Below are 22500 nucleotides of genomic sequence, written 5' to 3' on the forward strand. Positions count from 1 at the left end.
CTTAAGTGCGATAATTGATCCTAAACTCTAGTGGTTCAACATGCTGTCGCTAAACTGACATTGGTTACGAATAAAAAATAATTAATTCACCTTTCTTTGGGTGGCTAGAAATCGAAACGTCCAAGCGACTTTCTGCCCCCTGGCGAGCAAGTTAAAATATCACCCAGTAAAAAAAAAAAAAAGAAAACAAAAAGAAAACAAAAAAAAAAAAAAAGAGGTAGTTGTAGAATCTGAACATTAGCCGGGAATCTCATTTGTCTGAATCAGAAATGAGGAATTGTAATGAATTGTATCGCTGGGCTTAGTGCAATACATACAGAGAGAGAGAGAGAGAGAGAGAGAGAGAGAGAGAGAGAGAGAGAGAGAGAGAGAGAGAATGGTATGTGTATGTGTGTGTGTGTGTGTGTGTGTGTGTGTGTGTGTGTGTGTGTGTGTGTGTGTGTGTGTGTGTTGACGCGGGGAAGGGGACAAGTGATGGCATGTCGGAGGGAGCAGAACCCAAAAAGAGTTCAGGGACGAGGCCAAGAGGCAAAGCAGCGACACAGACAAAGGCATGCAAAATAAAAAAAAGTTTACAAGTCCAGTGTACTGCTGCTGGTGCTGCTGCCTCTGCTGCTAGTGTTGTTACTAGTGCTTCGTCAGTAAGTTTTAGCAGACACACACACACACACACACACACACACACACACACACACACACACACACACACACACACACACACACACACACACACACACACATTCCTTCCATGTAGGTATGCGTTGCTTTGAATTTGTGGACTTAATAGCCCTGAATTTTTAACTGAATTCTTTTGTTGCTAAAATATGAATTCATTTAAGTGAAGTATTACTTTTTAGGGTACTGTACTGCGTGTATGTGTGTGTGTGTGTAAAGGTATTGACCCAGTACAATTCCTCACCGAACGGTACAGTGTTATTCCACGACATGTGACTGATCGCCAGGGTGACCGTCACTCATTCATTCCACTACCTTATTGATGAGCAAACCCAAGTCTGTACTTGAACACAGGGCTAAAATACACCTTTAATACGTCCATAAAGTACAGAAAGAACAAGAGAAGCCCGGAAGCCAATAGAACCTCACGTGATAGAGAAAAAAAAACCTTATATTTCTCACAATCCTCAATCATTTTCTTCTCTTTTAAAGGGAAGAAGTTGACCGGATGCTGTAAAGAAATAGAGAAGACTGCACAGGATATAGTATGACTTTCCGGGGTGTTGGATTTAGTGGACAGGCTGGACAGGTAAGGAGAGGCAGCCTATTACCTGCCTCGCTGAATGACGCAATGACGCTGACAAGACCACAGGTGATGCATTGACGACGCCGCCCAGGTGCACTGCCAAGGAGGAGGCGAGGTGAAGGAAGAGGAGAGAGATGAGGAAGACGGAGGAAGAAGAGTAAAAAGAGGATGAGAAGAAAAGAACAAGAACAAAAACAAGAACAAGAAGAACAAGAACAAGAGGAACAACAACAACAATAACAAACAACAACTAGGCGATGATGATGATGATGTTGTTGCTATTGATGGAAAATGAGAGAGAGAGAGAGAGAGAGAGAGAGAGAGAGAGAGAGAGAGAGAGAGAGAGAGAGAGAGAGAGAGAGAGAGAGAGAGAGAGAGAGAGAGAGAGAGAAGCGAGGTTTCTACCTGACCACCCCTCCTTCCAGAACATTAACTGCACATAAAGAAAGAGAGAGAAAACATGTACTAGGGAGAGCGGATATACAACCCTCACTCGGTATATAAGCTTTAAAGAAAGACGATGCTAGCCAAACACAATTACATGAACATCAGCCACTCCAGCAAAATTTAGGTAGATGTTGGTTACAGATACATACATACATACATACATACATATATACATATATAGTAAGTAGGTAAGTAGGTAGCAAGGTATATGAAAAGACAGACAAAGAGAGATAGACAGACAGACAGATAGATGAACGGACTGGTAGATAGATAAATAAACAGATAGACAGACAGGCATACAGACATAGACAAACAGACAGATAGATAGACAGACAGACGGACATATATACAGACAGATAGATAGATAAATAGATAAATAAACATATATAGATTGACTTACTGACTCGTTGATTAGTATATATAGAGAGATAAGCAGAAACAGACCAAAATAACTAAATATAAAAGACCAGCCAGCCAGACAGACAGACCGCCTCACATAACCTAACCCAATTCCAAGTTTGGCCACGATCTTTGTGTGATCCATCAGGACTAAAGAAATATATGTATGTATGAAAGAACACGAGAGAAGAAAATGTCGGTGCGTCGATATATCGAGAATACGTTAACTGACGTGCTCCCGTTACCAAAATGTTTCGATGAATTATAACGCGAGGTATGCCAATAGCCTCGAGATATCAATCCATCCGATTCATAAATTCACTTAGCGTTCTCCGTCCCAATATTTCCCCTGTCGGCTTGTTACAGTACGCAACAGCAACACCTGAAACTGAGAGGCTGGAAAAGGAGGAGAAAAAGGATGTAGACGAAGAGAAAAAGGAAAATGAGGATACGTAGGAATACAATAGGAGACGAGTAAGGAAGAGATGGAGGAAGAGAAAGAGAAAGAGAAGAAAAGGAGAAGGATGATAGTAATATACTGTACAGAGGTGATAAAAAGAAGGAAAAGACGAACAGGAGAATACATACACAGAAATAAATAAAATATACAGGATGAGGAGGAGGAAGAAAAGGAAGAAAACACAAAACTGAGGCTAACTCAAAAGAATAAAGAGGAAGATGAAGAGAAAGAGGAAAAGGAAGAGCAAGTCAAGGAAGAGGATAAGTGATGAATATAAAGGAATATAAAAGAATACACAGCAAGCAATGGAGAGACTGAAAGAGAATGATATACAGGAAAAAATCAGATACCAGGTGATTTTTGTGTCTATATCAAGGATCTCCTTTGAACTCCTGGCGCAGGTAAACCCCGTGTAGCAGAGAAGGAGAGGAAGTGGGACAAGACTCATCCCCGCCCACCCTTCCCTGCGACAAACGAGAAGCAGGTAAAGGTAAGGAGGAGGAGGAGGAGAAGCAGGAGGGGGGACAAGGAGGAGGAGGAGGAGGAGGAGGAAGAAGAAGGAGGAGGAGGAGGAGGAGGAAGAGTGATGGAGAGAGCAACAGAGGTGGTGAGCTTGTAAGGCGGATGTTGGGAGGTGCCGGAGCTGATTCAGGTAACTATTCAACAAGGAATTTGAGGGAGGAAAAAGGGCAAAGCTTCCAGTCCCCGATGTTAACAAGGGGAGAGGGGAGAGTGACAGCGCAGCCACCTAACGCGAGAAGAAAATACAACGCTGAGGCAAAAGACTTTGGAAACGAATATAAAAGAAAATCTGGGAATAAAAAAATCATTCTCGACTAGAAATGGATCTTGGAAGTGAAAGTGTAAGGCAGATGACACCGAATGTAGTAGTAAGAGGATACATATATCCAATATTAGAATAAAAAGGAACTAAATAAACTATACCGATATTCGTAAAGCAATCTTGCTCTCTCAACTTAAAGTATTGAAGTCCCTTAAGAATTAACAAAGACGAGAACTTCACAACAGCAATCTTCAACAACTCAACAACGATCCAAGACTCGAGTCAACATCAAATAATAAAAATCCCCACAGGAAATAAATACTGGTCTCCTAGCGACGCCCAACAAAATTCAGACGGAAAACATGAAGAATTGGGATGTGGTGGTCAGACCCAAAGATAAAAACAAAGTAGAGGATAAAACACAGCAAAAGAAAAAAAAAAATGCACTACACCAAATCTATTTTGTTTTTTTTACAGCTGTGGAAGCCAAGAACTGCAACCAAAGCAAATGAACTTAGGAAGCTTCTGGGTGATCTTTTCTAGTAAAATATCAGGCTGAAGACGTGATAAATTACCAATAAAGGCTCGAGTGAAAGACTTCCAATGTATCATCAAGTAATCAAGACGTCAGTGCAATCCAAGGAAGATGCAAAGAGCCAGATGACGATGTAGCTTGGCGAGTGTAAATTATTCAAAACATTTGAGAACTACGCTACACACTCTCCAGGATTACCAAACTAAAACAGCTGAAAACGTCGCAGACGCTCAGCAATTTGCCACGTCTACACTTGCAAAAGTAGAGATCACTGGAATATTTGGTGATAAAACTAAACGTCTGACTTACAAAAAAAAAAAAAATGCCGCGTAGAAATAAAAGGAACTTTTATGGAAGTAAAATCATAGCAACGACTAATAGAAAGAACGAACGAACCAAGTAATTATTTCTGCTGGGATTTTTGGGATTTTTGTGCGTGTGCCGAATCAGGTATTCAGAAAAGGAAGGCTGATTTGAACTAATGAAATTTATGATGATCTTGGAAGAAGCGAGAGGCAGACCAGCAGCACCACCACGTACACACCTCAGCCAGTTCCCAAACATGCCACCACACCATTTAACGATTAAATTAAAGGACAAACCATTAAAATAATAACAATAATTGCCGGTAAAGTACCCAAATACGAGTATACTTCAGAGGAGGGAAATGATCAAACACTAATCAAACTGAGCCATCTAACATTTTCTTCACAGGCAATATTCCCGGTGCGGTGAGTTTGGAGCCTTTGTCGTGCATTATGGATGAAGTGGCTGCACTATAAATGAAGAGCTTAAAGAAAAAAAAAAAAAGAAAAAAAGCCGACAATCGATCCCCGTCAGACTCTTGTAGTACCTAACTGATGAGCCTCGCCAGTGAGGGAGAAATGCAAACCGCCAATAACCTTTTTTTTTTTTTTTGTGCGTTTTCTTTTTTTTTTTTTTGCTGATTGTTTATGCGCTTTTTTTGTCGTCAATTCTTTCAAAACGCCAGTAACTTCCACCCGCCCTTTTTTTTTTTTTTTTTGCTTTGTTGATGATTGTGTGGTAAAATCATCCTTTACCAAATCTGCGGCCTTCTGTTCAGTTCCTCACCATTTGATACACAGGGCACTGCAGACCCTCAGTAGGTCAGCGAGCACACGACTGATCCTGTACCCAAAGTAAGCAGATCTTTTCGCGCAACAATTTCACAGACACATTTAGTTAACCAAAGGTGAATCAATGAAAAGTGCAAATCAGAAACTTCTCAACCTTACCTTTTAATGTCACTGAACCAATAGAGGTAACGAAAGATATCGGCCTTGATGGAGTAGCAGGCAGCGCGTCCCAGTCTCAAGGTCTTGAGTTCGATCCTCACTCAGATCATGACATTTCACAGGGACTGCCATGAGCAGGCCCTAATAACTCGCAGCTTGCTGTTTTTTTTTTTTTTTAGAGAGAGAGAGAGAGAATGCTATAAAAGATATGATAAATAACTCACAAACCATCAACTGGATCATTTCCAATGCCAGTAGTTTGTCCTGATGAGTGTATTCATTATATATATATATATATATATATATATATATATATATATATATATATATATATATATATATATATATATATATATATATATATATATATATATATATATATATATATATATATATATATATATATATATATATATATATACACGAAGGCAAATATGATGCAGTTTACTTAGCAGCAAAGACAACTCAAACTTATGTAGAAGAAAATGGGTGTGGTTGCGCTGGCTGTGAGGTGAACCCTGTCTCGTTTGGCAGCACGCCCCAGCAGCTCACCTCTATCCGTCGCCGATTGGTTAGCCAGGGTGACGAGAGTGCTCGAGCTACGGACCGTAGTGGAGCTTCGGTGGCGAGACTCAAGTTGGTAGAACGACGGTTCGAAGAGTCATTGGTCCATATATATATATATATATATATATATATATATATATATATATATATATATATATATATATATATATATATATATATATATATATATATATATATATATATATATATATATATATATATATATATATATATATATATATATATATATATATATATTATTTTTTTTTTTTTTTTTTTTTTTTTTTTTTTTCAAAAGACTGGACAATTATCAGCAGAGCTCCTACAGAATGCCAGTTAGCTAATCCAACTGAATCTTTTTTTACTCGTCTTTAAGCATTTATTTATTTATCTTATTTTATTATTTTTTTATTTATCTATTTTTTTTTTTTTTTAGCCTTTGCTCAACTTAGCTTGCACCTAAGAGCTGGAAACCTCTGCTGTTCATTTGACATACTAAGGAAATAAAAGTTTCTTAAAAGAATCACTTTATGAAAATCAGTTTGCTTGTAACTCATCCCGGTCATTAGAAAGCCACACCATGAGGGGTAAAAAGTAACGATCTGAAATAACAGCAGCAGGAAGCATTTGGACGCGAGGGAGCATTTTTTAAGCAACTGAGTTGGATCAGTAAGAAAAAAAAAGCTCAGTGAATGATAGAGTTAAAAAATTAGCAGTTATGTGTTAAAAAGTTGTGCATTCTTTGAGGTACGTATTCACCGGCTTGGTTCCGGTGGCATCGAATAAACACGGGAAATCCTTCTTTTATAACATGGTTCGAAGGTTTCAGGAGCAGATTACATTACAGATGTGACATTACATCTGTCATTCGAGGATTCTACCTTTGAGCCACCGGAGGACGAACGAACAAACATCAAGATTTACTTGGAACAAAGTGCTTGCAAATATTGATGTATATTTCAGTAACAGCGAAAAAAAATATCGTATGTCTAAAGAAGCCACACAGATAATGTTATCCGATTATCGCGCAGCATAAGAGAAGCACAATAACACTCTTTCAAAACGCAACAAAGAGCAAACCAACCTGAGTTCCCGCTGCCCCAGACGCCCGCACCGCCTCACTGGCCGCAATCTGTTCACCTCGCGAGAAACACGATCCTCACTGCAAATTGATCCCGAGGGACTGCCTTTGGCGAGCGATGCAGCAGCATTACCTCCTCCTGGAGATGCTGGCTCCTCTGAAAGTCGATTGCCCACATTAGACACAAGCGGGCAACTCACAAACAACGAGTGAAGCACAATGTAGTCTTACGTGTTCTTTGTTGTTGAGAACCACGAGAATTAGGAAACAGAACACGTTTGTCAATAGTGCACACGGAATTGTGGCATCGTGTGTGTGTGTGTGTGTGTGTGTGTGTGTGTGTGTGTGTGTATTTCCTTACTGAATCAGCTCTGAGGCACATCTAGTATATATACATTCATCCTTTACTACACTCACACAAACAATATTCTTATATTTATCTTTCACAAAAGGTAAAGTAATATATTTTTATTTTCTCTTCGTTACAAGTGTTCCCCTTCCACTACACTCAAGATGATATGCTCCCATTCAATAAACTCATAGACAAGAAGGAATCTGTCTTTTCCTTCTCCCTCTCTGTCCACGACCTAAGAACAGAGACACACTACAGTACACACCCGCCGTCCCTTCCCACGCAGAGAAGTAAACTGTTAACTGCCGGTCATCTCAACTATCCTCTTTTTCTTGCTGTCCAATTAATTTTCTCCCGACGCCTTATTCACGACTAAGAAAGTAACATAAAAAGCAACTTAATTACTCCACCCAAGTTTCTTTCCAACTCTGTTCTTCGTGTTACAAGTAATCATCTTACACACAAGGCTCCCTTCACACGGACTTTTTTTTTTTTTCCTGTACGGTAAAATCACAGTGAAGGAGAGTGTCACTGTGTCATTGTCAATATGTCGTGTCTTCACATGAGCATATCTTTTTTTCTTTTTTATCATGGTTCGCCTGCAGTTTTATAGAGAACATACAGATAAATGACAGCAAGAACACTAGCATCTTTTCCGCGCCACAGATGAACTAATGATACAGAACGAGGGAAAACTGTCCGTCTGTAGGTTCCCCATAGACTTTTGCAGTATTCTAGAATGTACGCCCCCTGATGGTCAAGAAATGCATACTGCCACGCGGGAAACTGGCCTCACTGGCACTGCGCAAACGACCTCATTACACTTCATTCATTTGTAAGGCGTACGACAAAACCTTTTAGTAATCTGACCAAGCCATTCAGTATCCGTGGAGCCAGATTTCCGAGCGGTAAAGATTCACCTGCCACACCCAACTAGTAAACTAAAATACCATAGAAATCTGTGGAACAAGTCTAAGGTGCGTAAAACAGTTTGAAAAAATTCTCTCCCTCGCTTCCTCGCTCACTTTCTTTCACTTCTCCTTTCACTTTTTTCATCGTTTCTTTCGTCCACGTCCTCACTTTTTTTTTTCTCCTCCCCCATCCTCCTTTCCGTTCCTTCCTGCCTCCTGTACTCCCCTCCACCATCCCCCATCTCCCAGCACTCCCGCCCGACACCATTTCATAACAGATTCCCGCGAAAACACATCAGTTCCGGCCACATTCACGAGGGACACAGAGAAGGGAGTGTGGGAGGAGGAGGGAGAGAGAGGGAAATAGTTGAGGCAGGAAGAGAGGGGAAGAGAAGGACATGTCATGAAAAGGGAAGGGAAGGAAAGGGGTAGAGGAAGGAAAGGGATAAGGATAGAGAAAAAAACAAGAACAAGAACAAGAACAAAAAGAACAAGAGGAGGAGGAGGAGGAGGAGGAGGAGGAAAAGTCGTGACCTTGGATAGCGAGAAAAGGAGAGTAATGGGAAAGAGAGAGAGGAGAGAGAGAGAGAGAGAGAGAGAGAGAGAGAGAGAGAGAGAGAGAGAGAGAGAGAGAGAGAGAGAGAGAGAGAGAGAGAGAGAGTAGTAATGGTGGTGGTGTAAGGAAGGACCAGGACAGCTGATAAATTGTCCCTCAACCAATATTTCCAATGAAAGGATTAATCACTCCCCTCACCGCCACTTGGATGGCTTGGAAAACAGAATATAAAGGCAGGTACACTGTCCCCAATACGCGACAAGCCACGCGCACACACACACACACACACACACACAAAAGCGCTGACTCAACAGATCTTCAAATAACTAGTGGAAATATATATATATTTTTTTGTAAAGCCAATATGGTGTTATTTTTCTGTTCTCTCTCTCTCTCTCTCTCTCTCTCTCTCTCTCTCTCTCTCTCTCTCTCTCTCTCTCTCTCTCTCTCTCTGAGGAATAGAACACCTTATGGTAAAGGAAAAATAAAAATAAAAACTTGCTTTAGAAAATTTCAAGGACGCCACGTGTAGGAGACGGCAGGGAGGAAAAAAAAGACAAGAGGAGGAAACTGAGCGAGAGAAACGAAAAAGAACGAAAAAGAAAAAAAAAAGAAAAAAGCTTTTCACTCATTTTGTAACTTTTTTTTTAGAGAAGGTACAAGTTGAGTTTTCTTACACTTTTGTACCCTTGGCCAGTCTCATGGAAACGTAGATAAGAGATAAAGCAAGAGAATGACGATATTAACTATAACATATATAATAACAACAACAAAACTACTACTACTACTACTACTACAGCAACAACTAGAAAGGGGAAAAAAAGAAAAGATAAGAGAAAGGAGGAGGAGGAGGAGGAGGAGGAGGAGCAACAGCCTGTGTAGTAGCTCCATTACCCCCGTCAAGCGGCCGTCGGGGGTTGAGGGAGCACCGGGCATTCTTCTCTCATTACCACTTTCATTCTCGTATTACCGGAGGCCGCGTGCGAGACTTACTAGTCGGAGGGCGCGCTTCGAGGGGGATGGATCAAACCAAGTCTTCATTTCCTACTTTCCCAGGTTTGTTTTCCTCCTCAGCACCGCCTCACTGTGCATCTTGTCAAGAGGTTCCAGGAAATTGTTGCCTTTATATCTGTGTTTTTTCTTGAGCCTAAAGTTCAATGAATGCAAAGTAGAATCTTAAAGGGAAGGATTTAATGTGTTTGCGTCTTCTTTTCTTCCCCAGGTTCAAGGTCAGATCGTCTTACTCTTTCTCGTTTTAGCTATTTTTTTTTTTAATCGTATTTTATTCTGTTTTGTTTGTTTTATTTTAGTGTCAAGGACTGATACTAAATACGAGTCTTTTCAGGCTATTGCTATCAGTTACATCGTCTGTTGCTCCACGCTTTGCAACTCGGCAACTAAAACAATGAAGTATGACATGTAATCTGCAGTTAATGAAGCCTTTCAGTGACATGGGGTGATATGTAACCATCTTGCTTTTATTTTTTTTATAGCATCACGTCATTCAACACACGCTCGTCTTCCTGGCCTGTACGATGCGGCGCACTCTTCACCTTGACTGTTGCTGCGTGTCTTTGCATTTTCCTCCCACATTGACCATTCTTCTCGGAGCTCTGCCCTTCATGTCCTGAGGAAGTTTGCCGGCAGTGGACCGGGAAAACCTGCCTTGCAAGTATAAAGCAAGACTCGTTTCAGCCATTTGCAAGGAAGAGGACCCAAAGTGATGCCAAGGTGAATCAACAAAGAAGTGAAAGGACAAACAATATACAAGTCCACAACCCGAGGAACCGCCAGTGCTGAGTGCCGAGCTGATTGACACACTGAGCTTCATCATTATTTCGCCACTTGCATTACCGAGCAGGGGAATACCAGAACGTGAATATGAAACCAATCCATCAGTGAACGGACCTGAATGTTGTTGAGATATCATAAGAACCGGACCAATATTCATTTCGTTATGTTTCGTGCACACTGCAGAAAAGAACACTATTGTCTGAGTAATCTGTCAGCGTCTGATTAATTTGGTTCCTCATTAGATATTACCAATTGACATTATAAAACAAAGGGCGCGCAGCATAACTGACAGCAACACAATCACATGTAGCAACGCCACAGGACACACACTCTACTGCCACTCGCACTTCATCAACAATTTTAAATCATTCGGGCACACTTCATTTTCGCTGCCATTACCATCGCTATCAGGACGTATCAGGTGCTTGTAGTTTTTTTTACAGCTGTTATTGTTGTTGCTTCTGCTGGTGTTGGTGGTGTTACTGTTCACACGCTAACAAGTGTCATTACCAATTGACTGAATTATTGCGCCGCAACAACGAGGTCATATGGCGCTTACGATCGAGAGAGAGAGAGAGACAGAGAGAGAGAGAGAGAGAGAGAGAGAGAGAGAGAGAGAGAGAGAGAGAGAGAGAGAGAGAGAGAGAGAGAGAAACTTTTTCCACCCAGAAACTACCACGAGCCAGGAAGGAACTTGCCACAAGCGGAACACCACAACACAGCCACCCGCCCCAGGAACAACAATTGTATCAATCCTCTAACTTTTTCCTGGCGTGGTGCCGCGTCCTTGCCTTGCTACAATTTCATAATACAATACTGCGTTTATGACCAAAAGAGTGTTGCAATACCCCAAGTAAAGCTGCATCTCCCTGGTTCTTTCTCATCGCGCATTTGAGGTATTACATAATTGCCTCACCTCCTGCCCTTGTGATAAGACCGTTGCCCCTTGCCCAGCATTCCTGCAGTGGCGCCATTAAGTTGAAAGTACGCTCAATTACATGATGAAATAAACTGGTCGTCTTTTTTTTTTTTAGCCAAGCAGCCTAGAATGTTACTCTAGGTATTATTATCTAAATCTATTGGTATCCGTTTTTAGGACTGCATATCAGTTAAATATTTCAATTAAAACCAAGGTGAACTCCCAAAAATGAGCATCTATGAAAACATTCGCTGGACAACCAACTCAACAAGAATTAAACGCATGACACAGAGAATCCTAGCTTCTTATTTTTGTACAATTTCTGAATGAGGCAAGGAAGGTCTTACTTCAGAAGCTATTTTTCAACTTTCTTCTCGACGCAACCTTCCAGACATCTAACCCTTCCCCGAATGTCACTAAACTACGTATCCTCCTTTTCTAAATTTCCAATGAAAATATCACATTTCATAGCCTTCTAAAGTGGCTTCCATTAGTTGAATGTTTTGTGTCTTCTCCGACATTTTTTGTTCTTATATATATACAGGGAGCTTACCCGTCCTCGCATGGATTACAGCTCACATATGAGGAGATTCAGTTCATAGAGACTCACTAAGCAGGCAGGGCGAAATCAAAATCTTTTCACCTCATTAACCCTTCCTTCTTTAAATGATTACCTACAATCTCTCACTGTGGCACAGTATATATCAATGGCTGCTGCTCTTCTGAACTAGCTACATTAACTGCAAAACATCCTCCTCTCCCATCGCCTCGCTGCACAAGACATTTTACTCGCTTTCAACCTTACTCGACCAGCTTCGCTAATGGAAGAGTTTACCAGTATCTTCACTCTGTCATTCCCTTCCGTGGTAAGCTCTGGAATTCTCTGTCTATTTCTGGTTTCTCCTTCCAAAGACTTGAACTGTTTCAAGAGAAGTAGCGAGATACCAACGGAATTAAATTTGCCAAAGTATTATACGAGTAAACTCTTTCACTAGTAACCTTTATGTTCGCTTGTGAGTTTTCTTTCCATAGTACCAATAAAACAATAACTGCAGGTCATCAAACATTCCAAGATACATCAAGGAATCACTGAAAATAAGTTATTACAAAGTACCAAGAACTGACAAATTCCCGACACACATCACGCTGATCAAACCCGAGTGTTGTTCAGCGTCGCATATGAGACGAATACCTACTCGTAGTTGGAACTAAGCACAAGGAAAGCAAGCACGAGGCAATTCCCGCGGCGAGGCCTCCTATTCCTCCCTTCAGCTGAAGAGCGCCAAAGGAGACACAAAGGAGGAAACACCGCGAACCCAATTCTCAAGTGACGTCTGGAAGGGACGCGCCGCACTGTTGACCTTGGCGACGTTCCAACGGTATACCCGAGGAGACGAAGACGGCGACCCTGAGGAGGCTGGCGCGCGGGAGGCAAGCAATAGTACGACACTGTCAACACCAACACAGCCTTTCAGCAATCAAGCAGCAGCCGAAATCCCTGTGCATCACTACGGCGTGTATGTGTAAAGGCTCCACTCAGCCCGCCATGCATCGTGAACGTTTAAATTTGTTATTTTGGAGCCTAAGCAGATGTATTACTGGTACAGCGCCCGTTACATAGCCGGTCGTCGGGTCCCATTTAGAGTGAGGCTCAGCAAAATACACACACACAAAAAAAATTAATGGCATTCACTGAACGTTATATTTATACAACCATAATATCACATAGGTATGAATTTATCCTGTAGACCAGAGCACGCGTTCAACAAAATCATTATTTATGAGGGGAAAAAATAACATTAATTTCCGAAGTTGTTGAGGGATATAGCATTTCTCAGTAAATATTTATTACTCACTGTTTCTGTTTTTTAACAATGCTCATCTCCTTAATGACTTATTGCTGGAGGACACACACACACACACACACACACACACACATAACACCACGTATATATGTAAAGCATTTTCGACAGACAGGCTAACAAACAGATAGACAAAACTACTAAAGTGAGTCGATAAATACTATTCAGTAGGAAGTTTGGTAGATAGACAGACAGATAGATAGACAGACAAGTAAATACATACAGATAGATACAGAGGCAGGCAAGATCCATAGACAGGTATATACATAGACAGATAGATAGATACAGGCAGGCAAGATAGATAGACAGGTATATACATAGACAGATAGATAGACAGAGGTAGGCAAGATAGATAGACAGGTATATGCATAGACAGATAGATAGACAGAGGTAGGCAAGATAGATAAACAGGCATACGCATACAGATAGATAGATACAGGCTGGCCAGATAGATAGATAGATAGATAGATAGATAGAGACAGGCATGCAGTAAGACCGATGGATGAATAAATTAGGAGGACCCATTGGAAGTAATTTAATCAGTATGTTAAGTGAAGGCCTTGATATTCTTGGAAGACTTGGTTCCTTTCTTTATTGACCACCACCACCACGACCACCAGCAACCACCACAACCTCCACCAACTACCACAACCTTCACAACCTCCTCCTCCTCTTCCTCTGCTTTCTCTTGATACAAATACGTAATTTCATCCTTTCCTTTAATGGCTCTCGACTGCCTCTTTCCCTCACATCAGACAGTATTACTCCTTTTCTTGGCTAAAAACGAAACAAAATATATAGAGGAAGGAGAGAAAAAGATTACTGAGTACGCATTTCATATTTCATTTCTCAGTCAGTTTTTCTTTTTCTACATGTTCTAAACCTTCGGGGGAATTCGTTTCGTTTTATTTTCCATCCCACTCAGATCTTCGGGAAAAAGCTTCACTCATCCCTGTGTGAAGTAAATCTTGATTCAGGATACAATTCTTTTTCATATTTTTTTTATACGGAGTTGCGAGAAGTATGTGCGTAAGTGTTCCATCCCATCAACTCTCTTCTCACCGAGTCTTTCCACCTCGCTGCCTCATCTTCACCCCGCTGCTGCATCTCTTCCATCACTTCATCTTGTGCACGTTGTTGCTATTGCCATGCCAGCATTCCGGCACACCTGAAGACACGTTTCCTTCCCACCCCTTCCCAACAACCCAATATGCACTACTTCTTGCAGACCCTCGCGCTGTCTTCCGGTGACTTTCTAATGCAGAATTGAGTTCATTAACATTAAGCTTTCCTCCATCCTCTCAAAATGAGGAGATTCGCAAATTACGTCATAATATATTTCAACCTTATGAAACCGAAAATATTTCCTAGACTATTGAATTGACGGTTTCCTGGAGAATGTTTACTACAAACTAATGTTGACTTATTTCTTAATATTATTATTCATTTATCTTATCAAAAAAGGGAAAAGTTCCACAAACCACTTCATGCCACACAATACTAATATAATCCAATTTAGACTTCAGTGGTGAATTCCTGATGCTGCCTAACTAACTAATAATATCATTCCAGCATCTTTCCAGCAAGGGAAGTTTTACAAGTCACTTGATAACATATTTCATCACTATGACAACCATGTTCAAGGCATTCAGAGTTCTGAGTTATAAAGAGCAAATCAAGAGCTCATTACATACATAAGACGCCTTTTCTTTTTTTCATAATCTTCGTTATTGCGACAGCACAAACACCTGAGAATTCCTAACTACCCACAGCAGTCCTGCAGCTTTACGCAGAGGTGACCTGACAATCCAATCTCCGTTTCCCGTGTCAAGTCCTGCGATTTAAAAAAAGAGAGGAAGGCAGTGCGTTTCCGAATTAAAAAATATCCTTCCTTCTCGCCGTACAAAGTCTATTTCCATCACGTTTTGTCGGAGGCACTTTTCCCCGCACGGGTCACATCCATCCCTCCTTCACAGTAACGCGGTGCCCCGGTGAGGCTGCAGCGCTACCATTCTGTTCGACTCCCCTTCAGACCTTTATACGTAGACTCTCTTTTTTACAATCAATAAGCGGCACCTTACATCAATTTGCTTATCTATCTATCATTTTTAAGCCCCACACCTGTAATTTTAGTTTGAAATATGGTAAAGTAATGGCTTCTGACGCCCAACATTAAGAAACTGCACAACTTCAGTTTAAAATAATTATGTAATGATGTCACATAATTCGTTAATTTTCATTCATGAGAAGCTAAAGTAATTTCCTTTTCATTTAATTTAATTTGGTATCGCTGTCACACAAATTGTTTAGAAATGCGTGACATCAATATTGGCAGGAACTTTATATGCGTGGATATTCATCACGATTAATTATCTTAATTGTTACTTAGTTACCACTACAGTAAGTTAATTAATGGTTTATTGAGATACTTCTAAGATTTCTCGTCGTAAATCTTTATGTTGAGCCATAATTTGATCACCGGAATACTTAAGCCATTATGCTTTTTTGTTTGAAAAGTAAGAAAATGGCTATGGTTATCCTAGCATTTTATATCAATGAATTAGTCTATCAATCAATCAATAAAACAGTCGATGAAAATATCAGAGTATCAATATATCAGTTACCTGGAGACTATATGGCAGGAAGTGTTTGGTCTCACATCAACACACATATACACTCAGACACACACAGGTCTTTCACAACACAAATATTTCCCGCTGTACCTTCATATTTTTTTTTTGAGAGAATACACTTGAGAGAGGATGTACAGGACAGAAGTTACTGGCGACAACATACACGAGCGGCCGACCCCACCAGGGACTAATAAGGCCAAGAAGATCCTTTTCTATTTTTAAGGACTCGACTACTGGAAGTGGCTCATGAGACACGTGCAACACCAGGCTTCACTTCCATGAGCATAACACTGTTTGGAGATGGACGACCGTGTTTCTCCCCGTCCCGTTACTGTCTTAATTAGCAGTCCACCTTGAAGATTCCCCCACTTTCTTGGTCAATACGCCAAGAGGGTACGCGATGCATGCTGCGGATACACACACGTCAAATATTTCTTGTGTGTCTTTTGTTGATCATCCCGGCCTTTCTATTATTACCTCATGACATTTTTCTTAGAAGTACGTAGAAGTATTGGCAGATTAATGGAAAACTATGAGTAAAGAATACATCTCATACGTCTTTTGTTCTCCCTTGCTCGACCACCTCTTGCTTACTGTCACCACCTCATCTTTAAAAAGAATTATAAGTATTTATAGATTAATGAAGAAACTACAAGTAAAAATATCATGAGCTTGTATTTCTAATCGATGTAATGGAAAAGTAATTGTTTGACTGATCGGTGAGAAAATACCGTACAGTGAAACATTCTTGCTCTTGTATATTGTCACCTGCACCACTCCTCGTTTTCTTTCCTTTTAAAGTAATCGAGTATACGAGTATATCGATCAAGTTTTATTTTATTCTTGGTTTTTATTTTTACTTTTATTGTTATAATGATCTACTTTTATTTATCTATTTACTTGTTTATTTATTTACTGTTCTGTGTTTGTACAATTTCAGTGACATTTATTAATAGTTTTTACATACTCCCTTCCCCTCGGAGTCACCACACCTCATCCAGCCGCACAACCACATATGCAACAACACTGAAGCAAAAGCTAGTCCAGTGAATGGTGAGTCTGCTTTCCCTGCTGAATAAAAATCCATTTGGAGGCTTCCCGCTCTGCCTGTTGTCATTGGACCATGGATGAACGTTTTCTGCAAGGCGCCAGCCGCAGCCACCTGACGGCCACGCGTCAAGGCCAGCGAGGGAATTCGAGCCAGATAGGGGACAAAAAGCCCATTAAAGGGAGGCCGTCAGTGTTATAGGAAAAAGTTTGACAAAGAAGAGCACAGCCTTTGTGGTGAGTGGCGGTGCTGCAAGTACAAGACAGTCCGCGTTGATGACTTGGTGATTGGCGGCTGACACCAAGTTGGTGAGACAATAGATGCAAGAGAAAGAATGCCGGGTTATTACAATACCGCAAGGATACAAGACACGCTTTGGCAATGCTTGGGACTGAGTAGCACTATGAATAGCAAATAGTTGTGTGAATATTACAATCTCATTATATAGCAGATATCATAATTTCCGCTGCTTCGTGAGGATCAAAGTGTGTTTGTCTCTGTGCTTTGTTCAAGGCTTTTGAGGCGCTCCTGACGATTGTTATCCCCAGCAAGAAGCACCTGAGGCAGGTGTACTTGTCTCACACTGATGCACAGTTAATTGTCTACGGTCTTAATGACTAAAGACAAATATCTACTGACAACGGAGGATGAATATTCATTTAGAAATAACAAATACAACAACTGTGTAACATCTGTCCTCTAACAGAGAGCAAACTATAGGCATTCTGTTATCTCCTCGCATGAAGTAGCCGCCAGCACCAGGCCTGAGGGACATACAGGTGCGGTTCCCTATACCAGCAGACTACGTGTGTAGCTATCTTGTGTTTCCGGGAAAGCGAGCCTTGTCTGAACACCTGTCCCCTTGTTTACCCACTACAGTCCCGCCGGTGCAGCGTGAACCCTCGCGGTACACAACCAATCTCCCAATTAACCACCTCCCCTTCCCGGCCAGCGTGTACCAGCTCGCCGCCACGGGTCACTGCAGCTTTTGTCCACAGTGCCGCGACACCAGCAGCCAACCACCCGCCAGGCGAACCGCTTCGTTAGCCTCCGAAGGAGCTTTGTTTACCACCGCGGCTGGAACACAACTTGCAATCAGGAGCGAGGTGTCACATACGACGATGGAATACTGATAAGACGTGGGGTGAACGAGTACGCAGCTCCTCTACATTGCCGCCGTGATCCTGGCTCGCCCCTCTTCCTCCACACGCTTCTCGCTCACGTCACTCACTCGGTGGGGGAAGCAGCACTTTCTCGTAACCACAGTTGACACCACATGACCCCGTTGTTAGGACACAATAACTTAGTTTCTCTCTCCCTTTCTTTGACATCTCAGTATTACATTCAACACTCACTCCCCTAACCTAATCGTCCCAACCACTCTCCCTGTCCACCCTGTGCCTTCCTATCCACCAACTGCTCCTCCAACTCCTACCGATGATTTTGTTGCGCCCTCCCCGCCACTTTTTTTTCTTTTTTTTTCTCGACAAAGTAGCGCGTGAAGTTTAGTGGGGAAAACTTTACAAATTATAAGTTGGTGAATTGCAAAAACGGCGACTGAAAAGCAAGTAATTAGGTAAGTGATTAATAGTATGAAGAGTGGCACGAAGTTCTGAGATGCGGACACTTTAAAGTTTCCAAAATAATGAATCAGTGAGTGCCGGCGTTCAAAAACAGGTTTACTCGTCCTTAAATGTGAGCAGCTGCGTTGTGATAATTAGCACCACACATTTTCAAAACAATTATATACCCTAGTGTTATCATTGTGATGGATAAAGTCATGGTTACAGTGATTCCAAATAAGAGACCTTAGTCTTGGAAAAAAATATATATAATTACGTTTATTCTATTGCTAGAAACTAATAAAACAAAAATAAGACACAGGTAATAAGCTGTACAGTCCCTCAGCATTTAACTACGTCTTCTTTGAGTGTGTGACGCATAAGAGTCCCTCAGGGCATAAAGCAGACTTTGATACCGAGATTACCACAGTTTGTTGTCTCCAGGCTTCACTCAAACACTCATCTCTCGAGGGATACACGAGGCAGAATGAACATCTGCATGGGCTGCGTGCTGTCTACCCACCCTCTGGACTTGAACTGAGATCCAGCGGACTTCGTAGGCTTATGCATTTCCACCAGAGGGTCTCCACCGCTCAGTAAAACCGCCAAGGCCAAGGACAAAAAGTAATAAAAAAAAGTTAGTAATGCCGTCCGAAGACAATCAATCAAGTTAGTCAAGCAATCAATCAGTCACCAAAACCAAGGAGGCAATAACCTCACATAACCCGACATAACCTCAACGAAAGCTCGTGATATGAAAATCCTTGACAGAAAACGTGAGCCAAGTGTTTTTAGGTATCTAATTCTAGGGGCAGAAATAAAATCAGTTAAAAATATCTGACCAAACCAGGATCTTCTCGAAATAAATATGGACTCTAGTTGGACTAATTAATAGACGAGAACAAGAAGGTAACAAGTAACGCAGCGCTGAACTAAATACATGGGACGATAAACCCGCACCAGATTAGACCACTGTGTTGGCTTTCCCTTGCTGCCTCCCTTCGCCCGCCCCAATGCAACGGGATGATGGTAACTGATTCGCACACTGAAAATAAGTCTCCTCTTGTGACGGAATTAATTTAGGGATTCGCAGGAAATGCTAAACACATCACACCGGTACGTCTTTTCTTGAATAATTAAAACTATGCAGGGAATACAGAATAAATACATGTATAGGATGGGGGCAGAAATGAGTCAGGTTCCCCAGACATGACAAATCGTCCAGAATGAAACACTTGTTGGAAACTTATACACAATTACAAGCTTGTTGAGTAATAATGAAGATATTGCTACTGCTACTACTGCTGTTGCTGCTACTACTACTACTACTACTTCTACCACTATACTACCAATCCACATCATCCACCCTCGCGCACGCACGCACGCACGCACGCACACAGTCCACCCCTGCAAACACACAAAGGAAAACAGGATTGCCGGCCTTCCGCTCCTGTCAGACAGCGAGGTCACAATTCCTAGACTTACGTCCGTACCTATTCTTATCTAAGTGAACTGGGGCTGCAGCGTGAAAGGAAACCCTCGCAAACAGTCCCCTTGTGGTCGTGGATTCGAACCCGGCAACTATTGGATGTAAGCCGATCCCCATAACCAGTGCAGTACTTTACTGCTGCATTACTCTTCCCTAACTTTAGTATCTGAAGGAATAATTATGGTGGAAAACAAACTGAACAGCCTTCCGTGAACATTTAAAAATTCCCCTGGCTGGTTCTATGCCGCGTCTTCCGCCCCGTCCTGCAGCACGCGCCTCGCTCACGCCCTGCGCCTGACCGTGACAGACGAGCCGCGACCCACGCCATACGTCACACTCGAGGAATAGCTTTTAAAGTTTCATAGCGAGACCCGTGGGTTTCCCTCGTGGCTGCTGGCCCAGTGGTGATATTGTCCCCTTCCCTTCCTCTCCCCATCCCATCCCGTCCCTTCCTATCCCTTCCTGGCGTCGCAATCATTCTCTCTCTCCTCACATCCTTTTCCCCTCACGTACCCAACTCTCGCCGCCTCCGTTTCCCAGACTTCTCCCTCCTACTGCTGCTTTATTGTTTATTGGTGACTTGACTCCATTAATTTTTTTCTTCCTCGGAACGCGGCCGCTTCTCAACATCACTCCTCTGGAATCTCTCTCTCTCTCTCTCTCTCTCTCTCTCTCTGTGTCTGTGTGCTATAAATAACCCACTAACAATCAGCGTTCCATCATTTCTACGCTCACCACCACGAGCTCCCTTCTCTTCCTGCATCACCACTACATAACCTTCCACCAGAACCCACCTACTAGCCACTACAGTACCACCACCACCACCACCAAGAACACCATCCAAAAACCACCACCACTATGACCTAACCCCTCAGCACCACACCACACCACCACCACCACCAAGAACACCATCCAGCCATCAGTCTCACCACCATGACTCAATCCCTTCAATCCCTTCACCACCACCACAACTAAGAATACCATCGAAATATCACCATCACCACCACATATTTTCCTCCATTACCACCACCACCACAATCACATTGGACCATAAACTTCACCATAACTACTACCACTACCACCACCACCACGACTACCACTGCTAGCAAGCCACACAAGCGCCGTTAATGTAAGGCTTCCGCAGAATGGCTGTCATATTCCCTATGAACGGTAAATTCCAAATTACATTTTTATTCAAAGCAGTTTTCCATCCTCCGCCACCTGGGAGATATATGAGAGTGAAAATATTGCCATCGCGTTGGGACAGGGGCGGAGGGAGGAGGGATGGAGGCAGTGGAGGGAGGACGGGAGGAAAGGAAAGAGGAAGAGAGGGAGAGAGCGAGAGGAAAGGGAGGGATGGAAAGTTGGAGGAAGCGCAGCGAACTCTTCTTCCCCACATTCAGAGATTTGTTTTCTATTTATTTTTAGTTTTGTTGTGTTCGGGTGGGGTTGTGTGTGTGTGTGTGTGTGTGTGTGTGTGTGTGTGTGTGTGTGTGTGTGTGTGTGTGTGTGTCTGTGTGTGTGTGAGCTGATTCTCTTACAGCTATTGATATTACTCTGTCGTCATTGTTACTATTTCAACTACTACAGGTAGTAGATATCAACCATCCGTGGCCTCTCTCTCTCTCTCTCTCTCTCTCTCTCTCTCTCTCTCTCTCTCTCTCTCTCTCTCTCTCTCTCTCTCTCTCTGGGTACAGACAAAGGGCTTGCTGATCCACCATACACACGAACGAAACGGATCCACGTACTAGAGTCACCCCGCTTACCCTTCGCCCACACACACACACACACACACACACACACACACACACACACGGCGAACATGACGTCACAGCAGCACATACAGATTTAACGATTGATGGCGTGTCTCCCACCCAGCGATAACATATTTTGGTGCGAGCGTTTGGCGGCGGTCGTGTATATACAGCGCTTTAGGAACGATAAAGGGGGTATTAATCTATTAATCACCCCGGATCACCGTGTAACACCGGCCTCCAATACGGCTTTGATGGAGCATTGCACTCTTTGCGTTAATCATGCCCGAATATTTTATCTTGTCTGTCAGGCCTGTCAATTTTTTTCCCGGTCCCGGCGGTTCATGGTCACAATACGTAAGATTACATCAAAATGCGTCACTTCAATACAAATATATCGCCTGGATTTACCAGGAAAGATGAGTTATTATATCTGCAGGGTATAGCGGAGCATGTACGCGTGAGGGAATGAATTTTATTTACGTACGAACTCTGATATCGAAGTGTCAGAATCAGCCGGAGCCGGAGCAGCGCAGCGGGAGGCTCATTGGAGTCGGCAGGGATGCTGAGGCAAGACGGAGCTGACAATTTCGTAAGTTTCATTACATTAATATTTGGCGTACCGACTTTCCCCTCTACGAAAGTTCGAACCTCAGCGCGAGTATTAAGCTGAAGGAGTAAAGACGTTAGTGCCTGGACCTGCCGCCCGTGATGGAAACACTGCCGCCACTCCGCAGCATCTCGGCGGAGACGGGTTCACTGGGTGCAAAAGTATTAACCACTCCATTCGACCAATAGCAAGACTACCAACAAAATTTATTGAAAAGTAC

At 42.2% G+C, this 22500-nt stretch overlaps 1 long non-coding RNA gene across 1 annotated transcript in view; it reads right to left on the reverse strand.

Annotated features, from left to right (window-relative positions):
- LOC135114451 (uncharacterized) overlaps nucleotides 1–22500 on the reverse strand; it is an 82346-nt gene that overhangs the window by 40781 nt on the left and 19065 nt on the right. The window contains exon 4 of the long non-coding RNA XR_010275506.1: nucleotides 6794–6947. This is a non-coding gene — a long non-coding RNA (uncharacterized LOC135114451). The remainder of the gene's footprint in view (nucleotides 1–6793; nucleotides 6948–22500) is intronic.

Source organism: Scylla paramamosain, chromosome 27, assembly GCF_035594125.1.
Source record: "Scylla paramamosain isolate STU-SP2022 chromosome 27, ASM3559412v1, whole genome shotgun sequence".
In the NCBI taxonomy this organism is placed as follows: domain Eukaryota; kingdom Metazoa; phylum Arthropoda; class Malacostraca; order Decapoda; family Portunidae; genus Scylla; species Scylla paramamosain.